The sequence below is a fragment of the Lynx canadensis genome, chromosome A2, assembly GCF_007474595.2.
Source record: "Lynx canadensis isolate LIC74 chromosome A2, mLynCan4.pri.v2, whole genome shotgun sequence".
Lineage (NCBI taxonomy): Eukaryota > Metazoa > Chordata > Mammalia > Carnivora > Felidae > Lynx > Lynx canadensis.
The window spans coordinates 77,901,457-77,923,343 of NC_044304.2; the positions used below are offsets into that span (position 1 = coordinate 77,901,457).

Sequence of the window (21,887 nt, forward strand, 5' to 3'; positions counted from 1 at the left end):
GCTTCTTTGAGAGCTTTCTCCAATACCATCAGAATTTTCTCAGCCCGCCCACAGGACAACCAGAAATGATAGAGATTAATGTCTCAAGAAACAACTTTTAATCTCCAGTGAAGGGCAGCTTTCCCTCCTCTTGGTGGGACAATTCTTAGAGCTACTGCACATAACTTATGAGAGGGTCTTCAACTCATTAATGCATATCTGATTAACTATTTTCCCTTCTCTGTCTTACTTTCCTCATTCTCTGATTTGTGTTGCCTGGAATCACCTCTCAAACAAACTTTACCCAATATCCAATTCTTTGTTTCATGTTCTGTTTTGGGGGGGGCACCCAAACTAAGATAAATTTAGGTGCGTTTAGTGACTTTTGATCTACTGCAACTATTACCCTTACAGACAACTCTAATGATCCCATGTTTGGTCAGCTGGAGTCTATTCAAGTGGTTTCTGAGTCTCTTTCACATGACACTACTTTCTTTCTGATATGACAAGATGTTTCCGGTTCATTTTGTGTAGTTATTTCCTCAAACCTGGGACCAGCCTTAGTTTGTGCTTATTTCTTTACATAGGAAATAGTATTTAGATACCACAATTTGACACTAAGGTACTTATTGCAGTACTAATTGCTACTATTTGGTACTTATTGCAATTAGATTTATATTTTTTTTCTAGGCCTTTCAGTAGACAGAGAAGGACACTTCCCAGTTTCTTTGTATGTCTTATTTTTTGTTGTTGAAAAATAGACATTTTAAGTAATATAATGTGGCACACCTGGAAAGTATATCCCCCACCAAGGATTTTTTTGTTGACGTATCATTGTTATTGCTGATGGCATGTGCTTGTTTAGGGGCTTTTCTGAATTCTGTAAAATCTGTATTCTTTGACATGTGTGACCACTGAAATCTCTGCTTATTTCACTTAGTAGTCAGTTAACAGGCTAGAGACCTCTTCATGCCTGAGCCGGCAGTCTCCTACCCTTTTCTGAGAACTCAGTGTGTGTGTTGGGACACACTTTCAATGCTCCATCGCCTTCACTCTTGCCTATGCAAAGCCTCAAGGTCAGTCAGAGGTGGCACAGTAGGACCTTCTCTGATCTTTCCTGGGCATACACACAACCTTGCACAAGCACACAGCTTTCTAGATAATCTTGGAGCTTTTCAAAGTCCGTGTGGAAATCTCATTCTCCAGTTTTTCCTTATGTTTCTGATCAGCCTCGTTAGCCCCAACTAGCAATGCTACTTTGGGCAACTGAACTGTTAAACAGTTGTTAATGATTGTTTTAAACAAATCTCTAGAGGACAGTTATACACACAGAGTCAAATAAAGACGTGCTCTGAGAATGGAGCTTTCCAGTGAGTTTCCAAACATAACAAATAGTGACAATTCTCTGAGAGTGGGTTCTTGGGAAGTGCCAAACAATTCTGCCTCCTCCAGTGCCTGACAAGCTTCTAGTCTTCAAAGTTATCATAGTTGCAAGTTACAATGCAGCAGGGGTTAGGGGGATGGGATTAGGGCAAGCTAAATCCCACAAAGCTTACTGTTCTTACCAAGAGTCAGTAAGTTTTTTAATAAACTCTCCTCAAATTGTTGCAAGCTTTTAACTTACAGAGTCCTGAAAAAGTTTATCTTGACAGTTTTTGCCACTGTCTTCCTTGTTTTTATGAAGAAGCAAATTTTTGGAGAGCATTATTCCACCATTACAAAAGGAGGAATTCTGGAAATTTTTTTAGGCAAAAAATCAAGAATTCATACTAATACTTAAAATAGATTTTTTTCTTCACCTTATGGATATCAACCTCATTGATTTTACTTAATCTCCTATCTCCTTTATCAAAAATCCTGTTTTTCAGTAACCATCAAAATTATTTGCTTTATCCCACTTTTCACATACAGCAGACTCAGGATAACAGTACCAATACTACTGCCCACAATATGATTATTAGAAATAGGTTATGATATTTTTCAGTTCTTCCTGTCTTTAGACTTTATCCCACCAGGGTGTAGGCACATTGCTATATTTTAGAGTCAGTTTGAAAAGATTCTCTCCGTGTGGGTTTACCTCAATGTGGACTGGCAGTGGGGTTTAGTTGATTTTACTTTCTTTTTTCAGAACTGATTTTTCATTTTAATTTATAATTATGTAAAGTATTTACATGGTTCCAAAGTCAAATCTACAAAAGAAGGCATTCAAAGAACTGTAACTACTATCTTTATCCCTGCTATCTTCTGTGCTCATCTTCCAAGCATAACCATTCTTAAAGTGTTATAGTTTATTCCTAAATTCTTATTTTTTACCATTAATATAAGAACATATGTGGGGATATCTTTGGGCATGTAGGAAGGGTTATATTTATGTTCTAATCATTACCTTTATACTAATACCTTCACTTAGTACTCATAGAGCTCTCATTTTTTTACTGTTGTCTATTGGTTTTTACCATGAGCAATATTGAAACTAGCGAAGTTCTTTCTTTTCCTTTCTTCTCCTTCACCATCTAATTTGAAGTAATATTGTTTTACTCCCAGATAATACTGATAAGGCAATCAGTAGTCTTAATTGATTTTTCATATAGTCACCCTATTCTTCCCCCAGTTTTTCACAGATGCACTCTATAATACTATCAGAACACACAGCCATCACACACCATACTTACACATATACATTTATAATCTTCATTTAGATTTAGCTCCACAGATACTTAATGCTTACCACCAGTATTTCTATCAATGCCCCTCCATTATTTTGTTGTCTGAAATTATTCTTTAGTAGTTTCCTCAGGAAATGTCTTTAAAACAATATTTCCTAAATTCTCACATCTCCAAAATAATTTTCCTGAAGACTTTAAAACTGAATGTGAGCAGGATTAGGTACAGAGTCTTTGGCTAATGTTTGGGTTTTTTTCCCCCTATTGACATAAACCAATGTTGTAACAAAATGTGATAGTAATTTAAGTCTAACAAATGTCTCAGTTCAGTCTGGCACTGGCACAAAAACATACATATAGATCAATGGAACAGAACAGAAAACCCAGAAATTGACCCACAACCATACGGTCAACTCATCTTCGACAAAGCAGAAAAAATATCCAATGGAAAAAAAAAAACCAGTCTCTTCAACAAATGGTGTTGGGAAAACTGGACAGTAATGTGCAGAAGAATTCATTCCAGTTTCAACTGGACCACTTTCTTACACCATATGCAAAAATAAATTCAAAATGGATGAAGGACCTAAATGTGAGACAGGAAACCATCAAAATCCTAGAGAAGAACACAGGCAGCAACCTCTTTGACCTCTACCAGTGCAACTTCTTACTAGACACATCGCTGGAGGCAAGGGAAACAAAAGCAAAAATGAACTATTGAGACTTCGTCAAGATAAAAAAAAAAAAAAAACAAAAACAAAACTCCTGCACATCAAAGGAAACAATCAACAAGACTAAAAGGCAACCACAGAATGGGAGAAGAGATTTACAAATGACATATCTGATAAAGGGTTAGGACCCAAAATCTATAAAGAACTTATCAAACTCAACACCCCCCCCCCAAAAAAATAACCAGTTAAGAAATGGGCAGAAGACACGAGTAGACACTTTTCCAAAGAAGACATCCAGATGGCCAATAGACACATAAAAGATGCTCAACATAACTCATCATCAGAGAAATACAAATCAAAACCATGATGAGATACCACCTCACACCTGTTAGAATGGCTAAAATTAACAACACAAGAAACAACAGGTGTTGGTGAGGATGCAAAGAAAGGGGAACCCTCTTGCACTGCTGGTGATGCAAACTGGTGCAGCCACTCTGGAAAACAGTATGGAGGTTCCTCAAAAAAACTCAAAATAGAACTACCCTACGATCCAGCAATTGCACTACTAGGTATTCATCCAAAGGATACAAAAATACAGATTCAACAGGGTACATGCATCCCAATATTTACAGCTGCATTATCAAGAATAGCAAAACTATGAGAGAGCCCAAATGCCCATCAATTGATGAATGGATAATGAAGATGTAGTATATATACAACGGAATATTACTCAGCCATCAGAAAGAATGAAATCTTGCCATTTGCAATGACGGGCATGGAGCTAGAAGGTACTATGCTAAGCAAAATAAGTCAGAGAAAGAAAAATACCATATGATTTCATTCATATGTGGAATTTAAGAAACAAAACAGATGAACATAGGGGAGCAGCAAGATATAAGAGATGGAAACAAACCACAAGAGACTTTAAATGATAGAGAACAAACTGTAGGTTGATGGAGGGAGATGGTAGGTGGGAGACAGGCTACATGGGTGATGAGTACTAAGGAAGGCACTTGTTGTGATGAGCGCTGGGTGTTGTATGTAAGTGATGAATCACTGAATTCTACTCCTGAAACCAATATTGCATGTTATGTTAACTAAAATTTAAATAAAAATTTAGAAAAAAAGAAATGTCTTCATCTTTTTATCTAAAATTCCAATTCTTAAAAAAATTCCAATAATTTTACAAGAATAGGTCTCAGTTAAATCTGCTTTAAGTCATTTTCCCACAGTTACACATTGCATTCTTTCAAGATACCGTTTTGAGGTCTATTTTTCAAGGTATTTTTCTTGAATAGTTTTTAGCATTGGTTCTTTTCCAGTGCTTGGTTTTCCTTTACAAGAATTCCAATCATACAGGTGTTCCATCTTTAGATATGTTCTACTATTTTCTTCAGATCCTATCTCCATTTTTTATTTTCAAAAATTTCCTTTTAATATTTTTTAAAGGTATGTGTTTTATGATCTTAAATTCAATATAGTTTATTCTTCATTTCTAAAATATTTTTTTTAATTTCTAATTCTTGTCTGAAGTAGCTCTGTCACCTCTATATTCAGGAATTCCTACTGGCTTTTTAAGTCTCTACCTTTAAATCATATTGTCCTTTCATACTTTTATCATTTTCTTATTTTAGCTTGTTTTAAATACTAGATTAGAGTTTTCATCTCTTTTGTGAGCATGTCCTTTTTATGTGCTTTCATTGTCTGAAGGAATGTTATTGTGCTCCTTATTATATTTTTTCTTAGAAGGATTTTGGATGGACTTTGACCGTGGTCTTTTCCTGTTACTCATAATTAAGTGAAATGAATCTTCCTTTTACTTTTGCAAAGGATGGATAGCCAATAATACTTTTTCTAGCTTCACATCTCTAGAGGCCCTTCTATTTTGTCGTTTTGTGACAATACAGCCTTAATACTTTCCAAAATATGTTTCTATATACCCTTGCCCATTTTTCTTCATTCTCTGTTTCCTTTTCCCCTATTGTCCTTTTCTGCTCAATTTTTATTCATTCCAGTACTTTTTCCTCAGCATGGTACTAAGAAAGCTTAGTAGGAGAAGAAAAATAATACATAGCAGAGATTGTATGCAGCCCATAAAGCCTAATACAGTTACCACCTGGCCCTTTACATAAAAGCTTGCCAATCCTGTCCTATAAGCAACTGTGCCTTTTGTCTAGAGGTTCCTCCCCATTCCACATGGTCTACGTGATGCTGTCAATCCCTGGGCACTATCACAGCAGTGAGATGTGACTCAAGCAGGAGACAATGAATGGAGTCTTTCCTGGAGTTGGTATGCAGATATTAAGAGAAAGGTCTTTCTATTAGAGTGCTTTAGCTATGGGTTTGTAAGTCTCAGGTGGCTGGTGGCCACTGCTCTAGCCACACTGAGGAAGCGTATTTACAGTGAGAGGAAAGGAGGCTCAGATTATGAAGAAAGCTGAAGTGATGGATGAAACTTCTGAATTAAGTAGAGGTAACTGTATCCCTGGACTTTGCAGTTAAATCCACTTTACAATTTTATTCCAATAAATTCACTTTTCTGCTTGAGCTCATTTGAGGTGGATTCTGATATGGTGACTCAAAAAAACCAGACTAACACAGATGTATACATGAAAATATGTGTGCATGGCCATTTAAAGGATTTTTCTCAAATTATTGCCTACTAAGTCTGTTTTTCTTTCTTTTTAGCTATAAGAGGATTAAAGACTAATGAAAGAAACAAAAGCTTAACAAAGGATGTAAGAAAAATTACTTTGTGAACAGAATACCGTAGCTCAGATTTTGTAAATTAGTGTAAACTTTTTTAAAGTATGCACTAAATAAGTGCAGCTTATGTTTATAAATAAAATTAAAAATAATTGGGTTACTGATAACAACTGGCATCACATTTTGATGCACTTGTGCTGGCAGGGTTTAAATTTAAAAATATAAATGACTATTTTGTAGAATGGAGCCTATCAGAGCCACCAGTAGACTTTTTACAAAAACCAGATTTTCAAAGACCACACCAAGGACCTACAATGGTAACTCTGATAAACAGAAAAGCTCTAATTCAGACACTTTAACCTTTTAAAAACTATGTGTATTTTATATTTTGCTTTTTTTAAGCAACAAAGGTTTCTTTTAATGATAAAGTTTCAAAGTCTTTATTTCTGTCATCACTAAATATACACTCATACCACCACCAGATGATTTCACCAATGCAACATAGCAATTTTTCAGTTGATTACACTTAGCAGTAACAAGGATCTGGGTAAATTTTATAGATCTTTTATACCAAGGTCAGATCCCAAACAAAAACTAACAATGATTAGGATACCAGAAAGGCACAGAACGGACATTGAAAATTCATTAAGTTGTTTAATAATACTATCAGAGCAATAGTCTCTTTATCTTGAATAAGAGAGTAAACAAAAAGCTGACCCTGATAAATAATTTAAGACTGACTCCAATTTGCTCCTGATGTGATTCTCTGGTTATTAAAATCACTCATGTGTAAGCATGGCAGATGGAAGCCCTCGGGCTCCTGAAAACAACCTCCCTTGTCTCTCATCCTTAGAGGGGCTGAAAGGACCACTAAATGCTCTCTTAGATACTAGAGCAAGGCAACAAGAGGCCCAGAACAGCTACAACTCACCTGCAGGTGCCAAGGATGAAACAGAGTTCTCTGGAAAGGACCCGGGGGCCATGAGTGCTGTCCAGTGGGAGCCTCTCGACAACATCTGTGAGGAAGAACCCATTCCAGTTCCATTGATAACTGTGCCGTAACCTGTCCCTACAGAGTTCTGTCCTGGTTAATGCCAGAAGAGATGTATGAGAAAGAGGGAAGGCCAGGAAGAAACAAATGTCTATCATTTTCTTTCTTCTTTCCTGTGATCCTTTACAAGATAATTCTTTTCCATGCTTTTTAAGTCTCTGAAATCAAAAGAAGCTAGTTCTTGATTTGGATGAGGGAGGGGATCAAAAGGATGCCTATCCCTCCTGTATTTTGCTTAAGTTCTTCCAAAACAATAAATGCACTTCTCCCTGATTTGACCTTGCAAATGAACTTGGCCATTTCCCAGACAGCTCCAGAAGCCAGCCAAAAATCAGAACTTGGGTCACTAATTGGAAAATAACTCTGAATAACACTCCTGGCTTTCCCACACATTCTGTCCCCAACCACTTCCTAGAAGCCCAGGGTGACCTGTAGCAAGTTTTTTACTCGCCTCCTGTCTTCATCCAGTCTAGAAAGAGGACCTCCCATAAAGCCCTCAATAATGGTAGCAGCATTAATAGGCCTCAAATCAGTCTGACAAACATCATCATATTTGATTTCCAAGCAATCCTATGGCAGAAATCAAGTACTATGGTCTTTCTATAGACTTACAGACTGAGATTCATTAAACTAAGCTACAAATGGAAAGAGCAAGCCCTTGAAGTCCAAATCTTGTTATAACCCAGTTCAAGGATGTGGATTTTGATGTTAAAAGAGGTTTCTATCACCTGCCCAAGTTATCTCAACTAATTAGTTGCAGTCGTTGAAGTTGACAGATTCAATAACTACTGGAACCAGAGACATCAGCCTCTCAAGTGTTAACAGGAGTCCAAAGCTGTGTAGCTCCTGGGCTTCCCATGGAAGATGAATGGCTTTGCTCTGTCATGCACTAGAGAGCTCACTGGTGATAGAATGGGTAAATGGACTTTAACTTGATAAAACAAAGATACATCTAATGCTTACAGTCATCAATCATATGCCTCAGATATAGAGAGATAATCATGTTAGAGATGGTCTAAAAATGCAGGCCATCCAAGGAGACACAAGACATGTGTGGACTCAGAAAAGATCTCTGGTCCTTTCTAATCCCAAAATTTCTGAGTCCCTGGAAAAGTGGAGACGAAGGAAAGAGCCTGTGAAAAGCGGAAGTAATGATTCAGTGACGATGATGGCTGCTTTTTTCACTCTGGACAGTGATCTAGAGAATAAAGATAGATTTTTCTTTATTTTCTAAGATGCAGGTAGGAAGAATGGAGGGGAATGGAGTAAGGATTAACACAATTGGAATTGAAGACACAAAAGAATGCAGGGAACAAGTAGGTAGAGAAAAGAAAAAGAGGAAGTTTTCCTGAAAACTCTTTGAAGGGACACCACATCTTAAACCTGATAACACCTAACAAACTCAGCTCCAAGTATCCAACAAAAATAAGAGAAAGGGATCACCTAATTGAAAAAAAATTCAAAAACCTGTTTTTAGTCCATTTCTTTACCTCTTCCAAGCAGATACATTTAACCAAGCATTACAACTGGTGTTACGTGCTGGTTGAATTGTGTCCTCCAAAAAAGGTATGTTGAAACCCTAACTCCCATTACCTCAAAATGTGACCTTCTTTGGAAATAAGGTCTTTACAGAGGTAACCAAGTTAAAGTAAGATCATTAGAGTTGGTCCTAATCCAAACAGACTGTGTCTTTATTAAAAAGGGTAATTTAGACACAGAGACAAACAGGCACAGAGGGAAAATGCTATGTAGTGATGAAGACAGAGATCGGGGTGATACATCTACAAGCCAAGAAACCCCAAAGATTGCTAGTCAACCACCAGAAGCTAGGAGAGAGTCAGGGAACAGATTTTCCTTCAAAGCTGGCCTATTTCCAGGAGGAACCAAACCTGCACTCAGCTTGATCTTGGACTTCTAGCCTCTAGAACTCTAAGACTGCAAATTTCTGTTTAAGCCAGAGCTGGTGGGTGGTATTTTGTTAAAGTAGCCCTAGAAAACTGACAATATAACTGGCTATTCTGAGTTTCACCTTTTCCAGACACACACTTTCTAAGTAAAGTTCTGAAGTGCTCTACAATTATGAAGCTCAAAGTCAAATCAGAGCAGGAAATAGTCACAGAGGTCATTGAGTACAACTCTCATTTTACAGACAAGAACATCAGAAGTCAGGAAGAGTGAGCAGGTTGCCCAAGTCCTCACAGTGGAAAAACCAAAACCATAACTAGGTGTCCTAACCCAGGCATCCTAAGTTCCAGGACACAGCTCTTCCCACCAAGACTTGATTGTTCCCAAACTGCAAACACGCTCTCGAATAACTGTAGCGCTGAGTGCGCTCATCTTAAGTGTGATACCAGAGGCTGGTGTCATTATCTCAGTAGCGTGGCAGTTGGTGGAGGGGTGGCGGTGTCATCTTATTCCCTAGGGAATATGACCAAGAGCTGCATCAGGAATGCCACTGCTAGGAGGACTAGATGCACCTGCTGTCTGCAGACATATTATACTGCTGGTCCTTCCCCACCTTCCTCTGTAACCCTGCCCAGATGGTCAGACCAGGGAACTGAGAGGGCTGGAAAGGAAAGGATTTCACACTAGCTCAAATACCCAGGGGTGTGTGGGGGGGGGGGGGGGCGGGGGGACAGTGACTACAACATATATTTTCTAGGATCTCACAGAATTCAACTGAGAATAAACTTTCTGATCCCCAGGTAAATGTTCAAGGAAGGAGGCATGTTCTTCACCTCCTCCACATCTATGAGAAAAGACAGCACTGAGCAATTTATCCCCAGCCTTACAGATCAAAGGAGAGCAGAGGCTTGGACTTTTGAAGTGGCTTGTCCTCCCAAGTCAGAAGGCATGTGGGTTGGTTTCCTCTCCAAAAGTCCTCAAAAGCACAAGAGGAAAATAACTTCATAAAGGGGGCTGCCTCGAGCAGACCCTTGATTTCTGTCCTACCCAGTAAACATGCTGAGTGCCCGATAATGGCACATTTAAAGGGACAACAATTAAGTAAAAACTCTGGTGAATAGGCATGGCTTTGTCTACCAGTCAGACTGAAGGAGCAAAGGAAAGGGACTCTTTCTCTTAATGTCTCCTGAGACAGTTTCTCTGGGTTTGGTCTCTCAGGAGGAGGATGAGGCAGAGCTGCATTTAAAGTGGCCTAGAACTGGAGAGTGTTATGCTAAGTGAAATAAGCCACACAGAGAACAGACAGATACCTATGTGTTCACTCTTATGTGGAGTCCTGAGAAACTACAGAAACCATGGGGGAGGGGAAGGAAAAAAAAAAGGTTAGAGTGGGAGAGAGCCAAAGCATAAGAGACTCTTAAAATTGAGAACAAACTGAGGTTGATGGGGGGTGGAGGGGGGGGAGGGGTGGGTGATGGGTTTGAGGAGGGCACCTTTGAGATGAGCACTGGGTGTTGTATGGAAACCAGTTTGACAATAAACTTCATATATTGGGGAAAAAAAATAAAGTGGCCTGGAGCTCCATGGAGTTGATGGGCAAGGAAGGATCTGGATCACCTGTACAAAAGGGCACCACAGAAGTCCTTGGTTCAGATGCTCAGACAGACTCAGGACTGTGGACGGAATCTAGGTAGGGTTTGGGGCTGCTGGCCTATCCTTCCTTCTTATGCCTACTTGCACACTACTCTACCCCAACAATAAACCAGATAGAATTTGCTGAAATGATTAGCTTCTCACCTTGCCTTTTTCTAAACGGCCATTTTCAGCTTGGTGGCAGACAGACATGGCAGTGAAGGTGAATGTGGGCCTGTTTCTTTCAAAGTGTAGAATCAGAGTTTTCTCTGCTTATAGCCTGACCTACCTGCCCAGTCACTGTTGTACATTTCTAGGCTTCAAGGAGGATATGGATCCAAAAGTAATAACTATCCTTGCCATGACTTTTAAGTAGATACTTAAATATTACATATATACACATGCTATGGACTGAATGTTTGTACACCCCAAATTCATTATGTTGAAGTCCAATCCCCTGTGTGATATGATGGTATTTGAAGAAGGGCCTTTCGGGAGGTCATTAGGGTAAGATGAGGTCATGACAGTGGGCTCTCATGATGAGATTAATACCCTTTTTAAGATTAATACACTTTTAAAAATTTTTTTTCTTAATGTTTTCATTTATTTTTGAGACAGAGAGAGAAAGAACATGAGCAGGGAAGGCGCAGAGAGAGAGGGAGACACAGAATCTGAAGCAGGTTCCAGGCTCTGAGCCATCAGCACAGAGCCCAATGCGGGGCTCGAACTCACAGACTGTGAGATCATGACCTGAGCCAAAGTCGGATGCTCAACTGACTGAGCCACCCAGGCGCCCCTGATTAATACACTTTTAAGAGTAAAAAAGATCTGTCTTGTGAAGACACAGTGAGAAGTAGGCTAACAAACCAGGAAATGGACTTATAGCAGAACCCAACCATGCTGCCATCCTGCTCTTACACTTTCAGCTTCCAGAACTGTGAGAAAAAAATATTTGGTGCTTAAGCCACCCAGGCTATAGTATTTATTATAGTAGCCCAAGTTTACTAGGACAATACATATATAAACCCATTTTTTTTTTGCAGGGGATGGGGTCTGTCCAACCCTTCCATTTTCCAACCTTGACACACTTTACCAGGAGTTGTCCTTCCCCTCTTCATCTACAAAGTCACTGAGGGAAGAGCCATGTGTAAACAAAGTACCCCTGTCCCTGTGAATCACAACACCCCCTTAGCCTATTGGACCAGATGATGTCCCCTCCTGAGGAATTTGGAATTCGAACTGATACATTAAGCCTCAATCAGGCTGTGCTTGCAAATGGAGGAGATACAACACAGGACCTGTTGGCAATGGTCATTTTCTGCCAAGTGGATTGGAAAGTAGAGAAAAATTCTCTTCAGCCAGACATATGGATAAACTAGACTTACAGAGAAGCAGGGAAAAAAGAGAGTGAGAGAATCCTTAAATCTCCACAGGGCTTTAACTCCTGGTTCTATAACATCCCTAAGAGCCAGCTGCCCCTTTACCTTGAGTTTCTTGAGAATGCTCTGGCTTGGGCTAGCTCATGTAGACTTCTGTTCCTTACTACCAAAAGTCCTCATTTACCAGAAATCATCTATGAAACCACTGGTTGGGCAATGGCCAAGAGCAGAACACCATGGGACTCCCCCAAAAGCACCTCCCAGGAAGCTGTGCAAATTTACCTGTGTCTTTCAAGCCACATTTTATCACCTTGCTCACGAGGCTAAAATTTGAGTTTCTAGGATGACTTGATGACATCTGGACACTCTGATCACCACTATTTTTCTTAGAACTGGTACACTGACCCCAACCAAAGTCCTGCATTCATTCTAGCTGCCATGTTGGTTTTTTTTTTTTTTTAACATTTATTCAATTTTGAGAGACACAGAGCATGAGTGGGGGAGGAGCACAGAGAGAGGAAGACACCAAATCTGAAGCAGGCTCCAGGCTCTGAGCACAGAGCCTGACATGGGGCTCGAACCCACGAACCATGAGATCATGACCTGAGGTTGGATGCTTAACCCACTGAGTCACCCAGGCACCACTAGCTGCCATGTGTTCAGAAGGGTAATAGGTCACAATCCCTTATCTGAAATTTCTGAGGACCAATGTTTTTGGAACTCGGAATTTTAAAAATTTTAAAAAGTATGATCCATACATCATAAATTACACACTGCCCCCAACAGGGTCTGGGGCTGTTCCCTAACCAAACATGTTAATATTTCTGTAGCAAAATGCACAAATATTTTTTTAACTGAGTTAAACAAATAGTTTTATATCAAGTTTTCCTGCCAAATAGGTTCACATCAACTTCAAGCAAGATTCTGTCCTCAAGTGATTTAGTAAAAACCTTAGTTTCAGGGAGAAGAGTCCAAGATGGTGGAGTAGAAAAAACCCAAAGTCACCTCCTACATATAGAATCTATACCTATATATAGAGCAGTACCTCCTAAAGAAACTGAGGATTGACTGAACAGCTTCTGCACACCAAAGAACAGAGGGATCACATAGGGAACAGCAGAGACAGAGCCGGGACCCTACTCTTAAAGCTACAAACTGCAGGGGGTGGATAGCACTGAGGGGCCCACGTGCAGATTTGACTGCCCTGGGGTACGGCAAAACAAAAACAAAAATAAAACAAAACAACAACAAAACCCAGCTGTTTAAAGGGCAACTGTCATACATGTGAAGGAAACCCATTTACTAATCCTAGAGCATGGGCTAAATGGTGAGGTAACTGCTGGAAGTCTCTCTGGGGTCAGAGGTACCAGCAATCACCACTGTTTACATTTCCCCTCCACTTTGATAGCACAGACAGGAGCAGGGTCTGGGTGCTCTAGCTGGTCTGCCACTTCAGTGAGGCCAGCCGCTAGCCCACACCAGCTCCAGCAATCCCCCACCGTGACCCCCCCACACACACTCACTCTAGCCTCAGCCATCCTACCATGGTGCCACCTGTATGAAAAGCCCTGGCCTATTCCCACTCCAGATAACCCACCAGGGCAGCCCCAGTGCACAGCACCCTGGGAACACCTGGCCTGTGCCCATTTCAGCTCGAGCCATCCCAACAGGCTGGCCCTAGCGCAGAGTGTCCTGGGACTCCTGGCCTGCACCTGCTCCAGCGCCAGCCAGCCAGCTGAAGCTAACAGGCGCATGCAGTCTGTACAAGGGATGTTCCTACACAAATCCACTCCTTCAAGACTGGGAAAGGTGGATGTTTTGCTTATTAATTCAGTAAAACAGAGAAAATCAAACAAAATGAGGAGACAGAGGATTATGCTCCAAATGAAAGAACAAGACAAAACTTCAGAAAAAGAACAGAATAAACAATCAACCTGAGAAAGAGTTCAAAGTCTTAAAGATACTCACCAGACTTGAGAGAAGAGTGGAAGAACTCAGTGAGAACTTCAACAGAGAGATAGAATATATGAAAAAAACTAATCAGAGCTGAAAAACAACTGAAATTAAAAATATGCTATAGATAATCAACAGCAGATTAGAGGATCTAGAAGAACAGATCAGTAATCTGGAAGATAGGGTAATAGAAAGCACTCAAACTGAACAGCAGTAAAAAAAAAAAAAAAAAAGAGATATATGAAGGGGAACTCTGGGACACCAAGAGTCTAACATTTACATCATAGGGTCTCGAAGGAGAAGAGAAAAGGGTAAAAAATGTGTTTGAAGAAATAATAGCTGAAAACTTCCCTAACCTGGGGAAGGAAATAGACATTCAGGTCCAAGAAGCATAGAGAACCCCAAACACGATGAACTCCAAGAGGTCTACAATAAGACACAAAATGATTAAAATGGCAAAAATTAAAGATAAAGAGAGAATCTTAAAAAGCATCAAAAGCAACTAGTTATATACAAGGAAAACTCCATAAGACTATCGGCTGATTTTTCAGTAGAAACTTTATAAAACAGAGAGAGTGGCATGACATATTCAAAGTGTTAAAAGGAAAAATCTCAAAGCCAAGAATACTCTCTCCACCTGGCAAGGTTATCATTCAGAACCAAAGGAGAGATAGTTTCCCAAACAAAAGTTAAAGGAATTCTTCACCACTACACAGCCTTACAACAAATATCAAAGGGACTTAAGTGAAAAGAAAAGGCCATAACTAGAAGAAAATTATGAAATGAAATAAAACTGCATTGGCAAAGGCAAACATAGAGTAAAAGTAGTAGATCAATCATTTATAAAACTAGTATGAAGGTTAAAAGACCAAAATAGTAAAATCAATTACAGTTGACTCTTAATGAAGAGATTAGGGGCACTGACATCCTATACATATAACTTTTTACTCCCCAAAATTTAACTACTAATAGCCTACTATGAATCAGAAACCTTACCAATAACATAAACAATCAAATAACACACATTTTGTATGTCATACATATATATACTGTATTCTTACCATAAGGAAAGCTATAGAAAAGAAAATGTTATTAAGACCATAAGGAAGAGAAAATATGTTTATAGTACCATACTGTGAAACTTTCCACATAGGAAAAGAAAATGAGTTAAGGGATTCATAAAAGAAACAGATGTAAAATACGACATCATATACATAAAACATGTAGGGAGAGGAGTAAAAATGTAGTGATTCTAGAATTTGTTTGAATTTAACTAACCATTAAGTTTAAACTGCTATATATTTAGGATGTTAACTATGAACCTCATGGTAACCACAAACCAGAAACCTGTAACAAATACACAAAATATAAAGAGAAAGGACTCCAAGCATAACACTAAAGAAAGCTATAAAACCATAAGGAAGCAAGATAAGAAGAAATAAACAGAAAAGAACCACAAAAAACAACTAGAAAACAATTAACAAAATGACAATAATACCTATGAATAATTACTTCAAATGTAAACAGCCTAAATGCTCCAAAAGATGTAGGCGACTGAATAGATTAAAACAACAGAGGGGGGTGGGAGGGAGGGGAGGGTGGGTGATGGGTATTGAGGAGGGCACCTTTTGGGATGAGCACTGGGTGTTGTATGGAAACCAATTTGTCAATAAATTTCATATATAAAAAAAAAAAAAACTAAAAACTTAAAAAAATAAAAAATAAAAAAAAAATAAAACAACAGCAACCAAAAACAAGACCCATCTGTACACTGCCTACAAGAGACTTACTTCAGACCTAAAGATATATGTAGATTGGAAGTGAAGGGACAAAAAACATATACCATACAAATGGAAGTGCACACACACACACACACACACACACACACACACCAGAATAGTAATACTTATATCAGACAAAATAGACTTTAAAGACTGCAGCAAGAGACACAGAGGGGCACTACATAATGATCAAGGGATCAATCTAATAAAGGATATGGCAATTGCAAATATCTATGCACCCAACGTTGGAGTATCTAATTACATAAAGCAAATATTAACAGACACAAAGGGAAAATTTGATACTAATACAATAATAGTAGGGTACTTTAACACTCCACCTATATCAACAGATAGATCATCCAGAAAGAAAATCAACAAGGAAGCGGTGGCTCTGACAGCACAAGAGACGAGATAGTTTTAACATATATATGTGTGTGTGTGTATATACATATATATGTTAAAAACATATATATGTATATACACACATGTATATTTTAACATGTATATACGTATGTATGTGTATGTATATATATGTGTGTGTGTGTGTATACACACACACACACACAAACACTCCATCCAAAAACAGAATACACATTCTTTTCAAGTGCAAATGGAACATTCTCCAAGATAGATCATATGTTAGGCCACAAAATAACTCTCAAAAACTTTAAGACGACTAAAACCATATCAAGCAGCTTTCTGACTGCATCAGTATGAAACTAGAAATCAACTACAAGAAAAAAAAATGGAAAAAATATAAAAACACATGGAGGCTAAACATGATACTAAACAACCAATGGGTCAATGAAGACATCAAAGAGGAAATTTTAAAAAAATAACTGGAAACAAATGAAAATGGAAATACAACAGTTCAAAATATTTGGGAGGCAGCAAAAACAGTTCTCAGAAGAAAGTTAATAGCAATACAGGCTAACAAAAAAATACAGAATAAACTACATTACCTTACACCTAAAAAACTAGAAAAAGAAGAATAAAGGCCAAAGTTAGAACAAAGGAAATAACAAAGATCAGAAAATAAATAAATGAAATAAAGTCTAAATAAGAGACTAATAAAGAGACCAATGAAAAGTAGAAAAGATCAATGAAACCAAGAGCTGATTCTTTGAAATAATAAATAACAATGATAAACCTTTAGTCACGTTCATAAAGAAAAAAAATAGAAAACTCAAAATTGGAATGAAAGAGAAGTTACAACCTACACCACAAAAATACAAAGGATTAGAAGAGATTGCTAGAAAAAATTATATGCCAACAAATCAGACAACCTAGAAGACATAGATATTCCTAGAAATATACAATCTTCTAAGACTGAATCAGGAAGAAATAGAAAATCTGAAGAGACCTATCACTAGTAACAAGTTGAATCAGTAATCAAAAAATTCTCAATACACAAAGTCCAGGACCAGATTACTTTACAGGTAAAATCAACTAAACATTTAAATAAGAGTTAATACCTATTCTTCTCAAACTATTACAAAAAATAGAAGAGAAAGGAAAGATTCTAAATATATTCCACGAGGCCAGCACTCAAACCAGACAAAGACACTACAAAAAAATTTTAAAAAATTAGAGGCCAATATCCCTGATGAGCATAGACACAAAAACCTTCAATGAAATATTAGAAAACCAAATTCAACAATACATTAAAAGAATCATTTAGAACACCTGGGTGGCTCAGTCAGTTGAGTGTCTGGCTCTTGATTTCGGCTCAGGTCATGATCTCACGGTTCATGGGATGGAACCCCACATCGGCCTCCAAGTTGTCAGCGTGGAGCCTGCTTTGGATTCTCTCTCTCTCCCTCTCTCTCTGCCCCTCCCCCACTCTCTTTCTCAAAAAATAAACTTAAAAAAAAGAGAGAACGATCATTCACCACCATCAAGTGGGATTTATCCCAAGGATGCAAGAATGGTTCAACCTGAATCATCCACAAATCAATCAACATGATACATTACATTAACGAAATGAAGGATAAAAATCATGATCATCTCAATAGATGCAGAAAAGGCATTTGACAAAATTCAATATCCATGTAAAAACTCAACAGAGTTGAAAAAATATGTTAACATAATAAAAGTTATCTATGACAAGTCCACAACTAATATTATATTCAATGGTGAGAGGCTGAAAGCTTTTTCTTTAAGATCAGGAACAAAACAAGAATGTCCACTCTTGCCACCTTTATTTAACATAGTACTGGAAGTCCTAGCCATATCAATCAGATAAGAAAAAGAAACAAAAGGCATCCAAATTGATAAGGAAGAAGGAAACCATCACTATTTGCAAATGACATAATATTTTACATAGAAAACCCTAAAAACCCCACCAAAAAAAATCTATTAGAATAAATGAATTTCATAAAGTTGCAAGAAATGAAATTAATGTACAGAAATCTACTATGTTTTTATACACTTACAGCAAAGTAGCAGAAAGAGATATTTAGAAAACAATCCCATTTATAATGCATCAAAAATAATACACCTCAGAATAAATTTAACCAAGGAGGTAACACACCAGTACTACGAAAATTGTAAGACACTGATTAAAGAGACTGAAGATGACAAAAACAAATAGAAAGACACACCATGCTCATGGATTGAAAGAATAAATATTGTGAAAATTTCCATGCTACCCACAGTGAGCTACCCAAAGAAAATGAAAACACTAACTCAAACAGGTGTACGTTTCCTATTTTTATTGCAGCATTATTTACAAGAGCCAAGATATGGAGGTAACCCAAGTGTCCACTGATAGACGAATGGATAAAAAAGATGTGGTACATATACACAATGGAATATTACTAAGCATTTAAAAGAATGAAATCTGGCCATTTGCAACAACATGTATGGACATAGAGAGTATAATACTAAGTGAAATAAGTCAGACAGGAAAAGACAAATACCATGTGATTTTACTAATTTGTGGGATCTAAGAAACAAAACAAATGAACTAACAAGCTAGAAATAGACTCATAAAAAAAAAAAAAAAAACAGAACTGATGCTTGCCAGTGGGGAGCAGAGTGGGTTAATGGGCAAAATAGGCGAAAGGAATTAAGAGGTACAAATTTCCAGTTATAAAATAAGTCATGGGGATGAAAATTACAGCATAAGAAATACAGACAGTCAATAACACTGTAAAAACTTTGTATGGTGACTGATGGTAACTACATGTGGTGAGCATTTCATAACGTTGAGTCACTATGTTGTACACCTGAAACTAATATAATATTGTTAACTATACTTCATATTTTCAAAAATTTCAGAGCTCTTGGTATTGTGGTCAGAAATCACTATTAACTCCCATTTAATAGATAAGTAAACTGATGGCCAGAGAGATTTAGTACTTTACTCAGGGTACCCCAGACATAAACAGGCCAAATTGGGATGCAAATCCAGGAAGTCTGGCACAAAGGTAAAAGCCTTAATAGCACTCCACTAATTATACTGCCTCTCCAAACTTGACACTTCTGAGCATCAGGTTATCAGGCTGGTTCCAGATCTGGAAAACCACATGGAGAACAATTAAAAGAGAACTTGAGCTATTTAGCAAAGAGCAGAGAAAACCAAGGAGGAGATACCATGTTTTATTCAGATACCGGTCCCCTTCCCAGATTCCTTCCCTAACTCCATTTTTTATGAGAGGACATTAGGCTACCAAAGACTCTGGGATCAACTACAAAGATAAGAAGATTCTGAGAGATAGGAGCTGAGAGATGTGTGTAGGATGAACAAAGGCCAATCCTACTCTTTGCTGAAGTAAAGCAGAAGCAAGCTATGAATTAGAGGGTAGCTGTCAACAGCCTCAGATCTTTCTCTGTTAGCTTATTCATTTATCAAACACTTGTTGGGTACCTAGCCTGTGCACAACTGTCCTCAGTGCTGGGAAATGCCAAAGAACAAACTGCTCCTGCCTTCCTTTCTAATCTTATGTCCTCCTCTCTCCCACTCCTGCTAAATCCAGCCACAAGGGTCCTTCTGTACCGCAAACCCTCCCAGATTCTTTCCGCCATCAGGACCTTTGCACCTGCAGTTCCCCATTCCTGGCATATTCTGTTTCCTGTTCTTCAAGTGGCTCAGCTTATACATCATTTCCCCAGCGAGGGCATCCCTAACCACCCCATCTAGTTGCTTGATGTGTTAATTTTCATCTTTGCACTTACTGGTATCTAATGTTTTTTTTCCAGTATTTGTTTACCTTCTCCCCCTATTGAATTTAGTTTAATGACTTTTTTTGGTTTTGTTTCGCTTTTTAAGTACGCTCCATGTCTAACATGAGGCTTCAATGCATGACCCTGAGATTAAGAGTCACATGCTCTACTGACAGAGCCAGCCAGGTGCCCCTGAATTTAGCTTAATGAAATCAGGAACTTCATCTGTTTTGCAGTCTGCTGTATTTATGATGTTTTGAATAGTACCAAGCATATAGCAAGTAGTCTATAAATATTTACTGAATAAATTAATAACCAAGAAATTATGCTTCCATTTTGGGGAATGTGTTGGCTTTGTTGTTTTGAAAGCCTGTCCTGTGGTTGCAAACTAGAGAAAATATAATGAGCTGTGTGGTTGAGGTGGCTAAGTGTAGAGCAACATCCAAACTCCTCCTCTTTAACAGGACTCCCACTGGAGTTTACTGACCCCAGCATTCTTTATAGAAAGGATTTGGTCATTGGGGTGTGGGTGGAAAAATGAAGTGTGCCATTTCTATGTCATGCCCTTAAAACAAAGGTAGATGTGGCCACTGGCCCTTTCTCCACTTCCCATTACCTGGAAGATGTCAGGATCTAAAGCAACCACTTTGGATCCAACAATGGAAATCCTGTGCATTGAGAATGACATAGCTGCTCTGCCAGCCTTAGACAGTTTACCTCTGGATTATGAAATAGACACAAATAAGCTTCCATCTTGTTTAAGCTGCTGTATTGGAGGGCGGGGGGGGGGGGGCTGCTTGGTTACAACAGCTAATAACTCTAATAACAAGTCTTAGGTCTTTTTTCAGCAATTTAGAGGATCCTTGCTACACCTGGCCTGCCTCTCTCAGGAACCACTGCCTAAATACTATTTCCATATTTTTTCATTTTTAAATTTTATCCTTACCATCTTTCAAGTTAGTTTCTGTGTCCCACAACACATTGCCTTTGCAACCTTCCACGTGCAGAAACGGAAAGGAAACACATTTCGTGAATGATGAGTAGGAGCCACTTACTATGCTAAATGCCTTGTGTATAATATCTTAACTCTCTCAATACGTCTGTGAATCCAATGTCATTTCAATTTTCCAAATAAGAAACAGACTCAAGGATGTTAGATGTCTGGTCCAAGGTCATACAACTATTAAGTGGCAGCGTTAGACTTTGAACCAGGTGAGAGCCAACTCTATAGAGCCACTACTCCATGCTGATACTGTGGCATGCACAATGACTGAGGGCTTGCATTTGTGTTCTTAGATTACTTTTTTTTTTATAACTTATTAACATAATTGCATGACTTTTACTTGACTTGTCCGTATGCCATCTCTTTACTCAACTGTTAGGGCGTTTGCTTTTTATAAATTGTGGTCATATATAACATAAGATTTACCATTTAGCTATTTTTAAGTGTCCAGTTTAGTAACATTAAGCGCATTCAGGTTGCTTTAGAACCATCCACCACTATCTACCTCCAGAACTTGTTCATCATCTCTGAAAAAATATGAGAATCTCCATGAGTTTGTGTGTCGTCCTTGCACCAGGGGACATGCTAATCTTCTCTACATTGTTCCAATTTTAGTCCATGTGCTGGCCAAGCGAGCACAGGGGGCCAAGTGTTTAAGTCACTGGTTTTCTCATTCTTGGCCTCTCTCCCCGTTTTCTTTCTTTCCTTCCTTCTGTGACCTGTTGCCTGCTGCTTAGTAATGAACCGGAGCATCCTAGCAATAGATGTGCCTGTTCAAAGTCATGAGAAAGAGGAAGGAGAAATAAACATAAAAGGGCCTGGCTTGGATCCTATCTTTATCCTCTGCCCCAACCAATCCCCAGGGAGGAAGGGGATTGACCAAGGAAACACGAGACTCACAAACAGCCTAATTTAAAATGGAATCACTGTGAGGTTTCTTAGCCCTTCAAACAGCAAGTTAGCAACTCTGATCTGCTCTGCCCTGCATGACTCACTGTCC

The 21,887-nt window shown here is 38.5% G+C and overlaps 1 long non-coding RNA gene and 1 other non-coding gene across 2 annotated transcripts; one reads left to right on the forward strand and one right to left on the reverse strand.

The window, feature by feature from the left end:
* Positions 1-1,241: 1,241 nt before the first annotated feature.
* LOC115508788 lies at positions 1,242-16,642 on the forward strand. Its single transcript, XR_003967114.1, has 3 exons — positions 1,242-1,252; positions 10,438-10,443; positions 16,537-16,642. It is a non-coding gene; the product is annotated as an uncharacterized LOC115508788 (long non-coding RNA).
* A 4,775-nt stretch (positions 16,643-21,417) lies between these two features.
* LOC115509466 lies at positions 21,418-21,526 on the reverse strand. The gene has a single exon (XR_003967367.1). It is a non-coding gene; the product is annotated as a U6 spliceosomal RNA (small nuclear RNA).
* Between the last annotated feature and the right edge of the window lie 361 nt (positions 21,527-21,887).